This window comes from Oncorhynchus keta, chromosome 25, assembly GCF_023373465.1.
Source record: "Oncorhynchus keta strain PuntledgeMale-10-30-2019 chromosome 25, Oket_V2, whole genome shotgun sequence".
Taxonomy (NCBI): domain Eukaryota; kingdom Metazoa; phylum Chordata; class Actinopteri; order Salmoniformes; family Salmonidae; genus Oncorhynchus; species Oncorhynchus keta.
In genome coordinates, this window is record NC_068445.1 from 23,344,969 (window position 1) to 23,365,142 (window position 20,174).

The following is a 20,174-nucleotide window of genomic DNA, read 5'->3' on the forward strand; positions in this document are numbered from 1 at the left end:
CCTTGGGTCATGGATTGCCCTGTATTGCTCTGTGCAGGTGCACACCTATGTTAGCAGAAAGGGAAGAACTCATATTAATATCCCAATTGAAATTCTGTTTTAACATTTAGTGAGAGCAGATCCCGTGCTTTTCACAAAAGGCCAACACATAATTCCAATTCTCCTTTATGCCAATGTTAATGTTCTTTTCACTGTTTTTCTTAGATTATACTTGAGAAAAAGCCCGATCTGTGGTTAAGTATAGAGTTATAACAAGAATGAACCAGACAGAAAGCTTCACACTGAGACACAAAAGAAAATAGATGTAACCTACTAATGTAAGGCCGAATTAAGTAGGAAAGCATGCCTATTCATATTTGCTTGGGTCATCTTGATGAATTCATGCTTGTAACTAATCAAGCATAAAACAAACAGTGGAACCTGTAATGTTTCTAGTGGTTGTTCAGATTAGGACTGACTCATGATTCAGCCATTTAGCTTATTGAGAGAAAATTGTGGTGTGGCCCACATATCACATTGGCCTAATTCACCGAATTTTCTGAAGAACTTTAATGGAAAGGTCATGAATAATTCATGTATCCAGTGTCTGTCCTATCCACCAACGCGATGTAGTAGTGGTGTTTTTAAGGCGCAAATTCATCACTGAAATAATTTATGGAGTCAGGACCATGGACAGCGGTCATTCGCGGAAAATGTCTTTCAGGACCGTGGATAGCGTAATATGAAAAAGCTGATGTCGCCTAGTTGGCCTTCTGTGGTTACAAACTACACTAAACAAAAATATAAACGCAACATACAAACATTTCAAAGATTTTACTGAGTTACAGTTATAAATAATTCATTATCCCCCCGTTCAGAAATATTACACCTAACGCACTGCGCTTTTAGCAGGATGAACTACTTTCAATATTATACCAGCCTTGTATGTTTTCAAATATTTAAGATACATAATTAATCATTTTAATCAAGTGAACTTGAAAACATTGCTATGAGGTGAATTTGTAAATGTGTTTTATTTAGCCTACACACTACGCTGTTCGAGACTGTGGCGGGAATTATAATTTGGCACAATGGTTTGCAACAGGTCGAGCTGTTGTCGCATCAAGTGGAATTTGAAATGATGCTGGCGAGAACAAAACTGACTCGATTACAATAACGAGTCACAATGATACACTGCCACATTAACATAAGGCTATATGGCACAAACTTTTCAGCAAATACAATCCGTTTTACAGCACAATTAATTTGCCTTTCAAATGTATGCCATTCATCTTCAGCATGTCATCTGAATTTCTTTGTTGTTGCTTTGCCCCAAAAACATGCAAAAACGATCCATTTCCATTGCTCAGTATGAAACTTTAACAATGTATTTGAAGAATAACATGAGCTCTTAAATCTGTAGAAAATATGTTCGTTAAAAAGCCTCGGTCTGGAAATCAAAACCTCTCATCACATCCTACAGTACTGCACGTCGCAGTGTTTCACGTCATTCTCCCTCTAACGAGATTGTTCCATTAGATGGAATTGCCTGCATCACTCAATGAAATACAATTTTTGATTTTACTTTCTCTCCTAGCTATCCCCTGCCCCTTCCGCCCCCCTCTCTCTCTTTCTCTCTATCTCTCTCTCCCTCTCTCTCTGACTCTCTCCTTTTTCCTGAAGTAGCCTACTGCAGAGAGAGAACTGCATCGAAAAAACACACCGGAAGACATGAACTACCTCAGTTCTACAGTGTGATAGCAGCAAATTCAGATTCGTAAGACACAAGCAACTCGCCTGGTCCAATGGCTAACAATCAGGGCCATCCACTTTTCCTCTCTCAAACAAAGGTAAGCGCTTTGATTTCTCGAGGGAACGTTGTGGGAAAGCAGAGGTTGTTCTTATTCAAGTAGGCTAGCCTACAGTGATTCGTTTACATTGCTTCATATAGCCTTTCGCGGAATACAGCATAATGTTAATTATAGGCTAAGTGTAAAGTAAAATAGCAAAATACACTTTTTGATATTGTCTTATGCAAAGTTCGGTTACGTAGGCCTAATTATTGTATGACTGACTGCAGTGCAACTGTGAGGGGGATGTTGGCAGGAATACCCACTTTATTTAGAATAAAATGCTTCATAGCTTACGTCTGAAGTTTACCAGATTTTTCAGTGGAATTGCCTTTGAAACCATACTGACAAATATTATGTGCTTGGTGTTTTTGTTGGAATGGAGTGTCTATGCGTGACTTTTCTTTATAGTCCGTGTAAAACATGTGCTTCAAACCATCCAGATACACTACTTGGAGTATTTGGGATACTAAGCTATAATGTTGGCTAACATCAAAGAATACAGTTTGGTTTTAGTCCTGTTACATCAAGGCTATCCCTTTAGACATACCCACCAAGTAAAGTCATGATGTCCATGATATTTGTTCTTTATTCAAATAAAATTGAAGTCAATAGTTGCTAATGTATAAAATCTCTGCAAGTCTGAAACAAGCTCTCGTCTGCGTTGAATGAGTATCATGCGGCCAGTCACCCCGGGCGCTTAAAGCACTCTGCATACCGCCAAAAAGAGCGCAAGGCTGCGGTTACAGTAGCGAGCTGGGTACTGATTCAACGATTGATAGGCTACCAAAGAGAACGTCCAGTGAAGCGGACATTTGCATCAAAGTGCTCAGTAGTAGGATAATTATAAGCTTGCTTGGTAACATTTAAGTTGTCTTCAAAACGGCTTGACATATTTTCATGTGAGGTTTTGTCTAGCTGGACAGTTGGTGGGAAATATGAGACTATTTTTCTTTAGCCTCACTTGACTTTTAATGGTGTTGACAGCAAAATGAAGTCATGTGTAGGCCATGGCTTTCAGATGAAGGAAAAAGCTCATGGAAGAGGAAAGGGCTGTCTTTTTCACATCAGATCACCAATCAATCCTGTTTCTTATATGCTTGACACACCCCACTGGGCACAGACTCAATTCAAAGTATATTTCACATTGGTTAAACTTAATTCTATTGAAATTATGTGGAAACAACATTCATTCAACCAGTGTGTGCAAGGTGGGTCAAATCTAAACCCAAACCATTTTCTCCCAGGTGGACCATACAAAATAGGGTGTATGGGGTACTCCAGGGGTACTAGGACCCCTAGGGGTACTTGGCCTATCTACAAGGGGTCTTGAGAAGACTCATGAGACCATAGGCCTACTGGTGAAATGCACATGAGGGGGTACTTCAGGGGTACTCCGGGTAGAGCACAATTTAGTTGGTGGTACAGTAACTAAAAAAGATTAGGAACCAACCACTATAGCAACCCCACCTGACTCAAAGCTACATCCTTGAGAGGTAGTTCATTGACACTGGCCCAATGACAATTCAGTAAAAGTGGAGGCTCCAAATAGACCCAGTGTGTCAGCCTTGTAAGTCCCCCGGTCTAAGCACGAAGCAAATGAAACATTAACAGATAAATCATTTGCATATATCTTGAATGAGTCAACCCGGTAATTACTTGGCATTGTAAAATAATGTTATTCAGCCACGTCCTCTAAACTCGCTTGCCCATCTTCAATGAACATTTGAACCACAGAATTGAATCCTTGTTTTTCATACTAGAATACTTCTCTTACTCAGTATACCCATAGTACTGTTCTTTATCAGAGCAAGGTTTTTCCTGCACAAAGTCTCACATCTCTTCACACATGCATGCCTCCATTTTCACAATTTTCTCTCATGTTGTATTTTGGGTTTGCCTCTTTCCAAACGGCTGTCAACCTGGTGAAGCACAGCCACAGACTATAGTGTAAAAGCTGCATCCAGCAGCAAGTGGTGTGCTCTCCAGCTTCTCTGTTAGGGCTCTCTGTGTTTCCTAGCTCGGTGGTAAGTGGTGTGCTCTCCAGCTTCTCTGTTAGGGCTCTCTGTGTTTCCTAGCTCGGTGGTAAGTGGTGTGCTCTCCAGCTTCTCTGTTAGGGCTCTCTGTGTTTCCTAGCTCGGTGGTAAGTGGTGTGCTCTCCAGCTTCTCTGTTAGGGCTCTCTGTGTTTCCTAGCTCGGTGGTAAGTGGTGTGCTCTCCAGCTTCTCTGTTAGGGCTCTCTGTGTTTCCTAGCTCGGTGGTAAGTGGTGTGCTCTCCAGCTTCTCTGTTAGGGCTCTCTGTGTTTCCTAGCTCGAGGGAACGTGTGCTCTCCAGCTTCTCTGTTAGGGCTCTCTGTGTTTCCTAGCTCGGTGGTAAGGGGCTGGCATGGCTGGGTGACCATATGGGCCAAACAGGAACCAGTGTGTGTTCTCTGGGAGCCAAGGCACATAACCTGTTTGGATCATCCCTCCCTTCCTGACTCAAATGTAACTGCTAAGTATTATGTGACATAGTTCTCGTAAATGGGAATTAGGTGATATTCTAATACAAATCCCAGAGATCAGTAGCAGTTACCTGATATATCATTGGCCATTATACCCTGCATCTGTGAAATCAGCTGGATGTGCTGTTCAGTGGAATGCAATGTATTTCAGCCTTTAGTTTTAATGTAGGACACACTGTAGTGTGGGGAGTTGAGTGCATATCCAAGTGCCATTCATTTTGACCAGCACTGTCACGTGATATCACAACACTATTAGTTCCATTCATATTAAATCAAAGTTTAATGGTCGCATAAACAGGTTTGCAGATGTTATAGCAGGTGCAGCGAAATACTTGTGTTTCTAGTACTAACAGTGCAGTAAAATGTATCAATACAATAACAATACACACAGAACGAGTAATATCAGAATGAGCAATGCCCAAGCCCGGAATATATATATATATATAAATTGTGTGTATAGACAGCATGGACAGTTTATGAATAGAAAAAAGGTGTGTACAGCAGTATTAATACAGGATGAGCCATGACTAGAATACAGTATATACAGTACATATAAAGTGGATAAAACAGTGTGTAAATATTGTTAAAGTGACCAGTGTTCAATGTTTCTATATACATGGGGCAGCAGTCTTTAAGCTGCAGGGCAGAGTACCGGGTGGTAGCCAGCAAGTGACAGTGTCTAAGGTGCCAGGCAGAGTAACTGGCAAGCTATGGAGAGCCATGTGGTTGTGGGCGGTGCAGTTGCCGTACCAGATGGTGATGCAGCCCGACAGAATGCTCACGATGGTTTATCTGTAGAAGTTCAGGAGCATCTTAGGAGTCACGCCGAATTTCTTCAGCCTTCTGAGGTTGAAGAGGTGCTGTGGCTCTTCTTCACTACGGTGTGGGTGTGGTGGGACCATTTCAGGTCCTCAGTGATCCTCTCTACTGCGGCCCTGTCGATGTGAATGGGGGCGTGCTCTCTCTGCTGTCTCCTGTAGTCCATGATCAGTTCCTTCATTTTGTTGATGTTGAGGGAGAGGTTATTTCCCCGGCACCACTCCGCCAGGGCACTAACCTCCACCCCGTAGGCCGTCTCAGCATTGTTGTTGATCAGGCCTACCACTGTTGTGTATCCACTAAGTCACAAGGGACAGAGAGTACAGGAGGGGGCTGAGCACACACTGCCTAGGTGACCCCTGTATTGAGTATCAGCATAGAAATGGTGTTGTTGCCCCGCCTCACCACCTGGGGGCGACCCGTGAGGAAGTCTAGGACACAGTTGAACAGGGAGGGGCTCAGATCCAGGGCCACTGCAGTGGTGAGGGAACTGTTCTATTGTTATTGGCATGGGGGGAATTCCTATGTCCTATCTACACTAAGCAGGGGATTGATTGAAGTCAACATAAAAATGAATAATTCCAGTTATTATAGGTTAAAAAGGGATTGCCAACCGGCAACAGCAGTACGAAGTAACCATAAAAGTTTACATTAAACCGTTCGCCATTATCAAAATGTCCTTGTGAAGGTTGACTCCACTACAGAGCACTATTGAAGCAGGTTTCTTTCAGGGGTAATCTGTGTACCTACATGGCTAGTGGGCCTTAGCTCTCCTCCATTCCTCTCTCACTTTCTCTATTCTCCTTCAACCCTCTCTCTTTATTTTCTGTCTACCCCTCTCCTCTTTCCAGTTACCCATCTCATCTCTCCTTCCTCCTCTCCCCTTCATCTCTCTCCACTCCTCCTGTCTCCATTCCACTCCCTTTTCCCATCCCTCTTTATACATTCCTCTCTTTGTTCTGTATTCCACCATCTCTCTCTCTCTCCATGTAATATCATCAGGATCTCCAAAATGAATACCTCCCAGGCCCAGGCTTTTTCTTGCAGATGAGGTCATGCGGTCTCCATTTTGATGGGATTACGTGCGGGTCGGTCCATTTAGAGATTGGACCTGCCCTGTCTGATGCTGATGGAACAAACGGTCTACCCACGCTTGTCTTTCAAAGGGGAGGACACTCACAAGTCAAACATGACTAAGACTGAATACATTCAAATATAGATTGCATCCCCAACATTGGTTGAATGTGAAAGTATGTGACAGGATATTGAATAAAAAACAGTGTGGATTAGTCTAATAAGGAGCATAAGTTGCTAGTATTTCCATCATAGGATGTTTGCACTTGTATTCACATTGAACCACATCATTAAAAATAGTCCAAATGCAAGTGGAGTGCATAAAGGGAGGGCAAGGACACTGGCAGCTCATTTTTCATTACTGCTTTGTGTGAGTGAGTGAGTATGTTTGGTCCAGTCTGTCATTCAGACTGCACAAAGCAGGAAGTATTGATGATCTATTATGATCTTATGAAAACATATGAAGTGTTTACTGCCCTCAGTAGGTGTTGGTCAGGAAACCAGTAAACTCCTCTTGCTACATAATAGCTTTGTTTTTCATTCTAACCACCTAATTAGTACAGTGCATTTGGAAAGTATTCAGACTCTTTGACTTTTTCCACATTTTGTTACGTTACAGCCTTAATTCTAAAATGGATTAAATTGGTTATTTTCCTCATCAATCTACACACAATACCCCATAATGACAAAGTGAAAAACAACAACAACCTTATTTACATAACTATTCAGACCCTTTGCTATGAGACTCAATTGATTGAACATGATTTGGAAAGGCACACACTTGTCTATATATACCAAGCCATGAGGTTGAAGGAATTGTCTGTAGAGCTCCCAGACAGGTTTGTGTCGAGGCACATATCTGGGGAAGGGTACCAAAACATTTCTGCAGTGAAAGTCCCCAAGAACACAGTGGCCTCCATCTTTCTTAAATGGCAGAAGTTTGGATCCACCAAGACTCTTCCTACAACTGGCCGGGGGAGCAATCTGGGGAAAAGGGCCTTAGTCAGGGAGGTGACCAAGAACCCAATTGTCACTCTGACAGAGCTCTAGAGTTCCTCTGTGGAGATGGGGAGGACCTTCCAGAAGGACAACCATCTCTGCAGCACTCCACCAATCAGGCCTTTATGGTAGAGTGGCCATATGACAGCCCACTTGGAGTTTTCCAAAAGGCACCTAAAAGCTCAGACTATGAGAAACAAGATTCTCTGGTCTGATGAAACTAAGATTGAACTCTTTGGCCTAAATACCAAGCATCACATCTGGAGGAAACCTGCCACTATCTCTACTGTGAAGGATGGTGGTGGCAGCATCATGCTGTGGGGATGTTTTTCAGCGGCAGGGACAGGATCGAGGCAAAGATTAACAAAGAAAAGTACAGAGAGATCCTTGATGAAAACCTGTTCCAGAGCACTCAGTACCTCAGACTGGGGAAAAGGTTCACCTTCCAACAGGACAACAACCCTAAGCACACAGCCAAGACATCAGAGGAGTGGCTTCGGGACCAGTCTCTGAATGTCCTTGAGTGGCCCAGCCAGTGCCCGGACTATTCTGGTTAGGGCCAGTTTGCGCTGTTCTGTGAAGGGAGTAGTACACAGCGTTGTACGAGATCTTCAGTTTCTTGGCAATTTCTCGCATGGAATAGCCCATCATTTCTTAGAACAAGAATAGACTGACGGGTTTCAGAAGAAAGTTATTTGTTTCTGGCCATGTTGAGCCTGTAATTGAACACACAAATGCTGATGCTCCAGATACTCAACTAGTCTAAAGAAGGACAGTTTTATTGCTTCTTTAATGAGGACAACAGTTTTCAGCTGTGCTAACATAATTGCAAAAGGGTTTTCTAATGATCAATTAGCCTTTTAAAATCATAAACTTGGATTAGCTAACACAACATGCCTTTGGAATACAGGAGTGATGGTTGCTGATAATGGGCCTCTTTACGCCTATGTAGATATTCCATAAAAAAATCAGCAGTTTCCAGCTACAATAGTCATTTACAACATTAACAATGTCTACACTGTAATTCTGATCAATTTGATGTTATTTTAATGGACAAAAAAATGTGCTTTTCTTTCAAAAACGAGGACATTTCTAAGTGACCCCAAACTTTTGAACGGTAGTGTATTTCCCTTTAGTCCAAAAGGGAGACTCATTATGCATGAGATCAGATCCAGCAAATTGTCCTCAAATCAAATGTATTGGTCACATACACACTGTTAGCAGATGTTATTGCGAGTGTAGCGAAATGCTTGTGCTTCTAGATCTGACAGTGCAGCAGTATCTAACAGGTAATATCTAACAATTCCACAACACAACCTAATATCTAACAAATTCGTCAACAAAACCTAATACACACGATTTAGTAAAGGAATGGGATAAGAATATATAAGTATAAAATATATGGATGAGCAGTGACAGAGCAAATAAGATGCAATACATAGTAAAGAATAGATAGTGAAGGATACAGTATACAGTATATACATATGAGATGAGTAATGCGAGATATGTAAACATTCTTAAAGCGGCATTATTAAAGTGACTAGTGTTCCATTTAATAAAGTGGCAAATGAAATCAAATCTGTAGGTAGGCAGCCGCCTCTTTGTGCTAGTGGTCGCTGTTTAACAATCTGATGGCCTTGAGATAGAAGTTGTTTTTCAGTCTCTCGGTCCCAGCTTTGATGCACCTGTCCTGACCTCGCCTTCTGGATGGAAACAGGGTGAGCAGGCAGCGGCTCGGGTGGTTGATGTCCTTGATGATCTTTATGGCCTTCCTGTAACATCGGGTGGTGTAGGTGTCCTGGAGGGCAGGTAGTTTGACCCCGGGGATGTGTTGTGCAGACCGCACCACCCTCTGGAGAGCCTTGCGGTTGTGGGCGATGCAGTTGCCGTACCAGGCGGTGATACAGCCCGACAGGATGCTCTCAATTGTGCACCTGTAAAAGTTAGTGAGGGTTTTTCGGTGACAAGCCACATTTTTTAAGCCTTCTGTGGTTGAAGAGGCGCTGTTGTGCCTTCTTCACTACACCGTCTGTGTGCGTGGACTATTTCAGTTTGCCGAGGAACTTAAAAACTTTTCACCTTCTCCCCTGCTGTCCCGTCAATGTGGATTGGGGGGCTGTAGTCAATTAACAGCATTCTTACATTAAAAAGTTTTCTCTGTTTCCTTCTTCTCAAACTCTCATTTAAATCTCTATTATAGTGTCATCTTTAACCTGTAACAAAATGCAGGTTGACGTTTATTGTCATGAGTCTTGTCTTGGAGGCAAAACTGAGTGATTTCCCCTTAGATATGCCAGATACAAAGTTATAATTGGCTATATTGAAAAAAATAATGTAAATACAGATGTGCTTTTTTTTCTTAGTTTGAGGATTAGGCATTGTTGTTAGCAATGTGGTTAAGGTTAGGTTACATTTGATGACTTTGTGACTGTGCCAGCTAGTTACCACTCTGCAGACCGACCTCCAGAACTAGATTCATGGCAAAAAATGCTAACCTGCTAACACCATAAATACTTTTCTCAGTTTGTGATAACTTTTTATTAGTGTCAGTAGCCCGGCAGAATGCCCTAAAATCATTTCTTGAATCTGGTCATTTGTCTGCGGTTTAGTTGTAAAGTTGCAGCCAAGTAATAGTTGACCTAGAGTTTTTTCCCCAGTCTAAAGAGGCTGAAGGAAAGCAGAGGCACCATCCATCACCCAGACAGAGGCTATCGCTAGACCAGGGCCTATTTCAAGCCATCCTCAGACAGTTCACACTAATGGTAGCTGCATGTCTTGTGTTAACCCTCTGTATGCCAGTCCACTCAAATCAAATCTTATTGGTCACATACACATATTTATCAGATGTTATTGGTCACATACACATATTTATCAGATGTTATTGGTCACATACACATATTTATCAGATGTTATTGGTCACATACACATATTTATCAGATGTTATTGGTCACATACACATATTTATCAGATGTTATTGGTCACATACACATATTTAACAGATGTTATTGGTCACATACACATATTTATCAGATGTTATTGCAGGAGCAGCGACATGCTTGTGTCCCTAGCTCCAACAGTACAGTGGTATCTAACAATTCACAACAATAGACACAAATCTAAAAGTAAAATAATCAAATGAAGAAATATCTATATACATATTTCCCGCGACAGAGGAACCCTACTGGGCCAATCTCTGGGAGTGGTATGGTAAATAGCAGTGTGACTGCCCCTGTTGATCTGGCGGCCTGTGCTTTCTCAGTCTCGTCAGTGGTGGTCAGGTGAGGTGGAGTGTGAGGGCCTTGGTATGCACACAGGTCTTCACTGATCCTCATCACCACTGACAGGGCGGCTTGGGCTATGCTCTACAGACTCTCTGACAAACAGACACTGGACACACACACACACCCACAACCCACTGTGTGTGTGTGAGAGACAGAGAGCATGAGTGAGAGAGCATGTGTGTGTGTGTGTGTGTGTGTGCGTGCGTGCGTGCGTGCGTGCGCGCGCGTGTGTGCGTGCGTGCGTGCATACGTACTTTGTATTTAGAGGTGTGTGATCACCCAACTCATGACCTGCATGAAACACAAGGAAGAATCAATGTCTTGAGAGTCTGTCAGGAGTCTTGACAAGCCACTGGCAGGGCCTGACTCTGAGTTCACATAACAGAAGCAGAGTTCTAAAATATAAACTGCAGAATGGGATCCAATAGGAGAGTAGTACAGTATAACAGACGGGTTGAGACAGACAGGTTTTCATATTAAATCGCAGAAGATGGTTATTTAACAACACCGAACCCGAGTGTCCTCTGTAATACAGCTCAGCGAAGTTCATCTAAATAAGGTTCTCTGTAAAAAAAGAGCAGTCCAAGACAAAGCAGTAACACAGGACCCTGCTACTATAGACAATGATAAATAACACAGGACCCTGCTACTATAGACAATGATAAATAACACAGGACCTTGCTACTATAGACAATGATAAATAACACAGGACCCTGCTACTAGAGACAATGATAAATAACACAGGACCCTGCTACTATAGACAATGATAAATAACACAGGACCCTGCTACTATAGACAATGATAAATAACACAGGACCCGGCTGCTACCCAGCTACTATCGACAATGATAAATAACACAGGACCTTGCTACTATAGACAATGATAAATAACACAGGACCCTGCTGCTACCCTGCTACTATCGACAATGATAAATAACACAGGACCTTGCTACTATAGACAATGATAAATAACACAGGACCCTGCTACTAGAGACAATGATAAATAACACAGGACCCTGCTACTATAGACAATGATAAATAACACAGGACCCTGCTACTAGAGACAATGATAAATAACACAGGACCCTGCTACTATAGACAATGATAAATAACACAGGACCCTGCTACTAGAGACAATGATAAATAACAAAGGACCCTGCTACTAGAGACAATGATAAATAACACAGGACCCTGCTACTAGAGACAATGATAAATAACACAGGACCCTGCTACTATAGACAATGATAAATAACACAGGACCCTGCTACTAGAGACAATGATAAATAACACAGGACCCTGCTACTATAGACAATGATAAATAACACAGGACCCTGCTACTAGAGACAATGATAAATAACAAAGGACCCTGCTACTAGAGACAATGATAAATAACACAGGACCCTGCTACTAGAGACAATGATAAATAACACAGGACCCTGCTACTAGAGACAATGATGAATAACACAGGACTCTGCTACTAGAGACAATGATAAATAACACAGGACCCTGCTACTAGAGACAATGATAAATAACACAGGACCCTGCTACTAGAGACAATGATAAATAACACAGGACCCTGCTACTAGAGACAATGATAAATAACACAGGAATCTGCTACTAGAGACAATGATAAATAACACAGGACCCTGCTACTAGAGACAATGATAAATAACACAGGACCCTGATACTAGAGACAATGATAAATAACACAGGACCCTGCTACTAGAGACAATGATAAATAACACAGGACCCTGCTACTAGAGACAATGATAAATAACACAGGACCCTGCTTCTATAGACAATGATAAATAACACAGGACTCTGCTACTAGAGACAATGATAAATAACACAGGACCCTGCTACTAGAGACAATGATAAATAACACAGGACCCTGCTACTACCCTGCTACTATAGACAATGATAAATAACACAGGACCCTGCTACTATAGACAATGATAAATAACTCAGGACCCTGCTACTATAGACAATGATAAATAACACAGGACCCTGCTACTAGAGACAATGATAAATAACACAGGACCCTGCTACTATAGACAATGATAAATAACACAGGACCCTGCTACTAGAGACAATGATAAATAACACAGGACCCTGCTGCTACCCTGCTACTATCGACAATGATAAATAACACAGGACCTTGCTACTATAGACAATGATAAATAACACAGGACCCTGCTACTAGAGACAATGATAAATAACACAGGACCCTGCTACTATAGACAATGATAAATAACACAGGACCCTGCTACTAGAGACAATGATAAATAACAAAGGACCCTGCTACTAGAGACAATGATAAATAACTCAGGACCCTGCTACTAGAGACAATGATAAATAACACAGGACCCTGCTACTATAGACAATGATAAATAACACAGGACCCTGCTACTATAGACAATGATAAATAACACAGGACTCTGCTACTAGAGACAATGATAAATAACACAAGACCCTGCTACTATAGACAATGATAAATAACACAGGACCCTGCTACTATAGACAATGATAAATAGCACAGGACTCTGCTACTAGAGACAATGATAAATAACACAGGACCCTGCTACTATAGACAATGATAAATAACACAGGACCCTGCTACTAGAGACAATGATAAATAACACAGGACTCTGCTACTAGAGACAATGATAAATAACACAGGACCCTGCTACTATAGACAATGATAAATAACACAGGACCCTGCTACTATAGACAATGATAAATAACACAGGACCCTGCTACTACCCTGCTACTATAGACAATGATAAATAACACAGGACCCTGCTACTATAGACAATGATAAATAACACAGGACCCTGCTACTAGAGACAATGATAAATAACACAGGACCCTGCTACTAGAGACAATGATAAATAACACAGGACCCTGCTACTAGAGACAATGATAAATAACACAGGACCCTGCTACTAGAGACAATGATAAATAACACAAGACCCTGCTACTAGAGACAATGATAAATAACACAGGACCCTGCTTCTATAGACAATGATAAATAACACAGGACTCTGCTACTAGAGACAATGATAAATAACACAGGACCCTGCTACTAGAGACAATGATAAATAACACAGGACCCTGCTACTAGAGACAATGATAAATAACACAGGACCCTGCTACTAGAGACAATGATAAATAACACAGGACCCTGCTACTAGAGACAATGATAAATAACACAGGACCCTGCTACTATAGACAATGATAAATAACACAGGACCCTGCTACTAGAGACAATGATAAATAACACAGGACCCTGCTACTATAGACAATGATAAAAACACAGGACCCTGCTACTAGAGACAATGATAAATAACACAGGACCCTGCTACTATAGACAATGATAAATAACACAGGACCCTGCTACTATAGACAATGATAAATAACACAAGACCCTGCTACTAGAGACAATGATAAATAACACAGGACCCTGCTACTATAGACAATGATAAATAACACAAGACCCTGCTACTAGAGACAATGATAAATAACACAGGACCCTGCTACTAGAGACAATGATAAATAACACAGGACTCTGCTACTATAGACAATGATAAATAACACAAGACCCTGCTACTATAGACAATGATAAATAACACAGGACCCTGCTACTAGAGACAATGATAAATAACACAGGACCCTAAATAACACAGGACTACTATAGACAATGATAAATAACACAGGACCCTGCTACTAGAGACAATGATAAATAACACAGGACCCTGCTACTATAGACAATGATAAATAACACAGGACCCTGCTACTAGAGACAATGATAAATAACACAGGACCCTGCTACTATAGACAATGATAAATAACACAGGACCCTGCTACTAGAGACAATGATAAATAACACAGGACCCTGCTACTAGAGACAATGATAAATAACACAGGACCCTGCTACTATAGACAATGATAAATAACACAGGACCCTGCTACTAGAGACAATGATAAATAACACAGGACCCTGCTACTACCCTGCTACTATAGACAATGATAAATAACACAGGACCCTGCTACTATAGACAATGATAAATAACACAGGACCCTGCTACTAGAGACAATGATAAATAACACAGGACCCTGCTACTATAGACAATGATAAATAACACAGAACTCTGCTACTATAGACAATGATAAATAACACAGGACCCTGCTACTAGAGACAATGATAAATAACACAGGACCCTGCTACTATAGACAATGATAAATAACACAGGACCCTGCTACTAGAGACAATGATAAATAACACAGGACCCTGCTACTATAGACAATGATAAACAACACATGACCCTGCTACTATAGACAATGATAAATAACACAGGACCCTGCTACTACCCTGCTACTATAGACAATGATAAATAACACAGGACCCTGCTACTAGAGACAATGATAAATAACACAGGACCCTGCTACTATAGACAATGATAAATAACACAGGACCCTGCTACTATAGACAATGATAAATAACACAGGACCCTGCTACTATAGACAATGATAAATAACACAGGACCCTGCTACTATAGACAATGATAAATAACACAGGACCCTGCTACTATAGACAATGATAAATAACACAGGACCCTGCTACTATAGACAATGATAAATAACACAGGACCCTGCTACTATAGACAATGATAAATAACACAGGACCCTGCTACTATAGACAATGATAAATAACACAGGACCCTGCTACTATAGACAATGATAAATAACACAGGACCCTGCTACTAGAGACAATGATAAATAACACAGGACCCTGCTACTACCCTGCTACTATAGACAATGATAAATAACACAGGGCCCTGCTACTATAGACAATGATAAATAACACAGGGCCCTGCTACTAGAGACAATGATAAATAACACAGGACCTTGCTACTATAGACAATGATAAATAACACAGGACCCTGCTACTAGAGACAATGATAAATAACACAGGACCCTGCTACTATAGACAATGATAAATAACACAGGACCTTGCTACTATAGACAATGATAAATAACACAGGACCCTGCTACTATAGACAATGATAAATAACACAGGACCCTGCTACTATAGACTATAAATAACTATAGACAATGATAAATAACACAGGACCTTGCTACTATAGACAATGATAAATAACACAGGACTCTGCTACTATAGACAATGATAAATAACACAGGACCTTGCTACTATAGACAATGATAAATAACACAGGACCCTGCTACTATAGACAATGATAAATAACACAGGACCCTGCTACTATAGACAATGATAAATAACACAGGACCCTGCTACTATAGACAATGATAAATAACACAGGACCCTGCTTCTATAGACAATGATAAATAACACAGGACTCTGCTACTAGAGACAATGATAAATAACACAGGACCCTGCTACTAGAGACAATGATAAATAACACAGGACCCTGCTACTATAGACAATGATAAATAACACAGGACCCTGCTACTAGAGACAATGATAAATAACACAGGACCCTGCTACTATAGACAATGATAAATAACACAGGACCCTGCTACTAGAGACAATGATAAATAACACAGGACCCTGCTACTATAGACAATGATAAATAACACAGGACCCTGCTACTACCCTGCTACTATAGACAATGATAAATAACACAGGACCCTGCTACTAGAGACAATGATAAATAACACAGGACCCTGCTACTATAGACAATGATAAATAACACAGGACCCTGCTACTATAGACAATGATAAATAACACAGGACCCTGCTACTAGAGACAATGATAAATAACACAGGACCCTGCTACTATAGACAATGATAAATAACACAGGACCCTGCTACTATAGACAATGATAAATAACACAGGACCCTGCTACTAGAGACAATGATAAATAACACAGGACCCTGCTACTACCCTGCTACTATAGACAATGATAAATAACACAGGGCCCTGCTACTATAGACAATGATAAATAACACAGGGCCCTGCTACTAGAGACAATGATAAATAACACAGGACCTTGCTACTATAGACAATGATAAATAACACAGGACCCTGCTACTAGAGACAATGATAAATAACACAGGACCCTGCTACTATAGACAATGATAAATAACACAGGACCCTGCTACTATAGACAATGATAAATAACACAGGACTCTGCTACTATAGACAATGATAAATAACACAGGACCTTGCTACTATAGACAATGATAAATAACACAGGACTCTGCTACTATAGACAATGATAAATAACACAGGACCTTGCTACTATAGACAATGATAAATAACACAGGACCCTGCTACTATAGACAATGATAAATAACACAGGACCTTGCTACTATAGACAATGATAAATAACACAGGACCCTGCTACTATAGACAATGATAAATAACACAGGACTCTGCTACTATAGACAATGATAAATAACACAGGACCCTGCTACTAGAGACAATGATAAATAACACAGGACTCTGCTACTATAGACAATGATAAATAACACAGGACCCTGCTACTAGAGACAATGATAAATAACACAGGACTCTGCTACTAGAGACAATGATAAATAACACAGGACTCTGCTACTATAGACAATGATAAATAACACAGGACCCTGCTACTATAGACAATGATAAATAACACAGGACCCTGCTACTATAGACAATGATAAATAACACAGGACTCTGCTACTATAGACAATGATAAATAACACAGGACTCTGCTACTATAGACAATGATAAATAACACAGGACCTTGCTACTATAGACAATGATAAATAACACAGGACCCTGCTACTATAGACAATGATAAATAACACAGGACCTTGCTACTATAGACAATGATAAATAACACAGGACCCTGCTACTATAGACAATGATAAATAACACAGGACTCTGCTACTATAGACAATGATAAATAACACAGGACCCTGCTACTAGAGACAATGATAAATAACACAGGACTCTGCTACTAGAGACAATGATAAATAACACAGGACTCTGCTGCTATAGACAATGATAAATAACACAGGACCCTGCTACTATAGACAATGATAAATAACACAGGACCCTGCTACTATAGACAATGATAAATAACACAGGACTCTGCTACTATAGACAATGATAAATAACACAGGACCCTGCTACTAGAGACAATGATAAATAACACAGGACTCTGCTACTAGAGACAATGATAAATAACACAGGACTCTGCTACTATAGACAATGATAAATAACACAGGACCCTGCTACTATAGACAATGATAAATAACACAGGACCCTGCTACTATAGACAATGATAAATAACACAGGACTCTGCTACTATAGACAATGATAAATAACACAGGACTCTGCTACTATAGACAATGATAAATAACACAGGACCCTGCTACTAGAGACAATGATAAATAACACAGGCAATAGGGCTACTGAAAAATGAACAATACATATAAAAGGATCATTGGTCAGAAACCAGCCAATGAGCCAAACAGGATAAGCAGAGTCACCTTGAATCAGCGGTGTCATTTTGCCCAGTAAAATTGCATTGTGGGAGTTGGAGCCGGGGCGGTGATTTGTGGCCTCCTGACAGGGCTTCATTGTTCATTAGGCCCTATAGAGAGCAGCTCAGAGACACACTGGATGGACGACCTCAAAGACACCCTTAGTCTCTCACACACCCTCATTCTCTCTCACACACACACACACACACACACACACACACACACACACACACACACACACACACACACACACACACACACACACACACACACACACACACACACACACACACACACACACACACACACACACACACACACACACACACACACACACGCAATCTCACTCACACACATAATCATCCGTGGGTTCTGTTAATCAAAAATACTACAATTTCATCATTTATATTTGACAAAATAAGGATACACACCTGTCTCCAACAGAATCAGCCTTCTTCCATTGGAGGATTTAGTAAATCCTTGGTTGACAGTTTCCAATATACCTCCTCTTCCCACCAATCCGCAATGTATATTTTATGCAAGCTATAATATGAGAGTGCAGCCAGGGAGATTAAGTAAATCTGTGATATAATGTAGGTCTTAGTTTACACTTTGATCACACACAATAAATCATGTCACATTGCAGGGATATGTTGGGGTCTCCACCAGCCAACCCAGGCCTCTGACGACTGGGAGGGTTTCCCCTGCCCACTATGTGTGTGCCCTAATTAATGTGTATGAAATCAGTGACCATGCCAAATCAATTTCCTTCCAACACCCACTGTTTGTGTGTGTGTGTGTGTGTGTGTGTGTGTTGGTGACACTGGTCATTTGCCTTCAGTTTTCCTGTGAATCCTCCCCTTGCATGGATTAAAGGATGACACTAAGGTTCTGCTTGGGTCGCCACATCCACCGTAATATACCAGCGCTTTATCAAAGACACATTTATTTGGGCCAGAACCTTGTTTATTAGTTCCTTCTCCAACACAAATTAATATGATTCGGCACATTTCCTATCTCTGTTTAAGGCCTGAGACTGGTGTCGACTCATGAAATATAGAACAGGAGAGCTCTCCCGGGAATTGAATGTACTTTGTGAATATAAACTGAGAGTAATATGCCAAAGCCATTTTCTTCACATCACTCAAAGAAATGATCAAAAGGAAAGGGAGCAGGCAGGCAGGACGGTGAGTGAATGTTTAAGATAGTTTGGTGTCTGCTGTTTCTGCATCATTGTCTGGTTATGAATGTAGCTGTGGAATTCACCTTATCTGACTGGAACCTTTCTGTCTCTCCCCCTGTCTTTCTGTCTCTCCCCTGTCTCTTTCTTTCTCTCCCCTGTCTTTCTGTCTCTCCCCTGTCTCTTTCTCTCTCTCCCCTGTCTTTCTGTCTCTCTCTCCCCCTGAATTTCTGTCTCTTCCTCTGTCTTTCTGTCTCTCCCCCTCTCTTTCTGTCTCTCCCCTGTCTTTCTGTCTCTCCCCTGTCTTTCTGTCTCTCCCCCTGTCTTTCTGTCTCTCCCCCTGTCTTTCGGTCTCTCCCCCTGTCTTTCGGTCTCTCCCCCTGTCTTTCTCTCTCCTCCCCTGTCTTTCTGTCTCTCCCCCTGTCTTTCTGTCTCTCCCCCTGTCTTTCTGTTTCTCCCCCTGTCTTTCTGTCTCTCCCCCTGTCTTTCTCTCTCTCCCCTGTCTTTCTGTCTCTCCACTGTCTTTCTCTCCTCCCCCCCTGTCTCTCTCCCCCTGTCTTTCTCTCCCCCCCTGTCTTTTTGTCTGTCTCTCCCCTGTCTTTCTGTCTCTCCCCTGTCTTTCTGTCTCTCCCCCTGTCTTTCTCTCCCCCTGTCTTTCTCTCTCTCCCCTTGTCTTTCTGTCTCTCCCCCTGTCTTTCTCTCTCTCCCCCTGTCTTTCTCTTTCTCCCCTGTCTTTCTGTCTCTCCCCCTGTCTTTCTCTCCCCCTGTCTTTCTCTCTCTCCCCCTGTCTTTTTGTCTCTCTCCCTCTTTCTCTCTCTCCCACTGTCTTTCTCTCTCTCCCACTGTCTTTCTGTCTCTCCCCCTGTCTTTCTGTCTCTCCCCCTGTCTTTCGGTCTCTCCCCCTGTCTTTCTCTCTCCTCCCCTGTCTTTCTGTCTCTCCCCCTGTCTTTCTGTCTCTCCCCCTGTCTGTCTGTCTCT

The 20,174-nt window shown here is 41.5% G+C and overlaps 1 protein-coding gene across 6 annotated transcripts in view; it reads left to right on the forward strand.

The window, feature by feature from the left end:
• The first annotated feature begins 1,665 nt into the window (after nt 1-1,665).
• Nucleotides 1,666-20,174, forward strand: part of LOC118358435 (synaptic vesicle glycoprotein 2C-like) — a 73,214-nt gene continuing 54,705 nt past the window's right edge. For all 6 annotated transcript variants that reach the window (XM_052478963.1, XM_052478961.1, XM_052478962.1 and 3 more), the window contains exon 1: nt 1,666-1,829. The gene's annotated coding sequence lies outside the window, so the exon portion shown is untranslated. The remainder of the gene's footprint in view (nt 1,830-20,174) is intronic.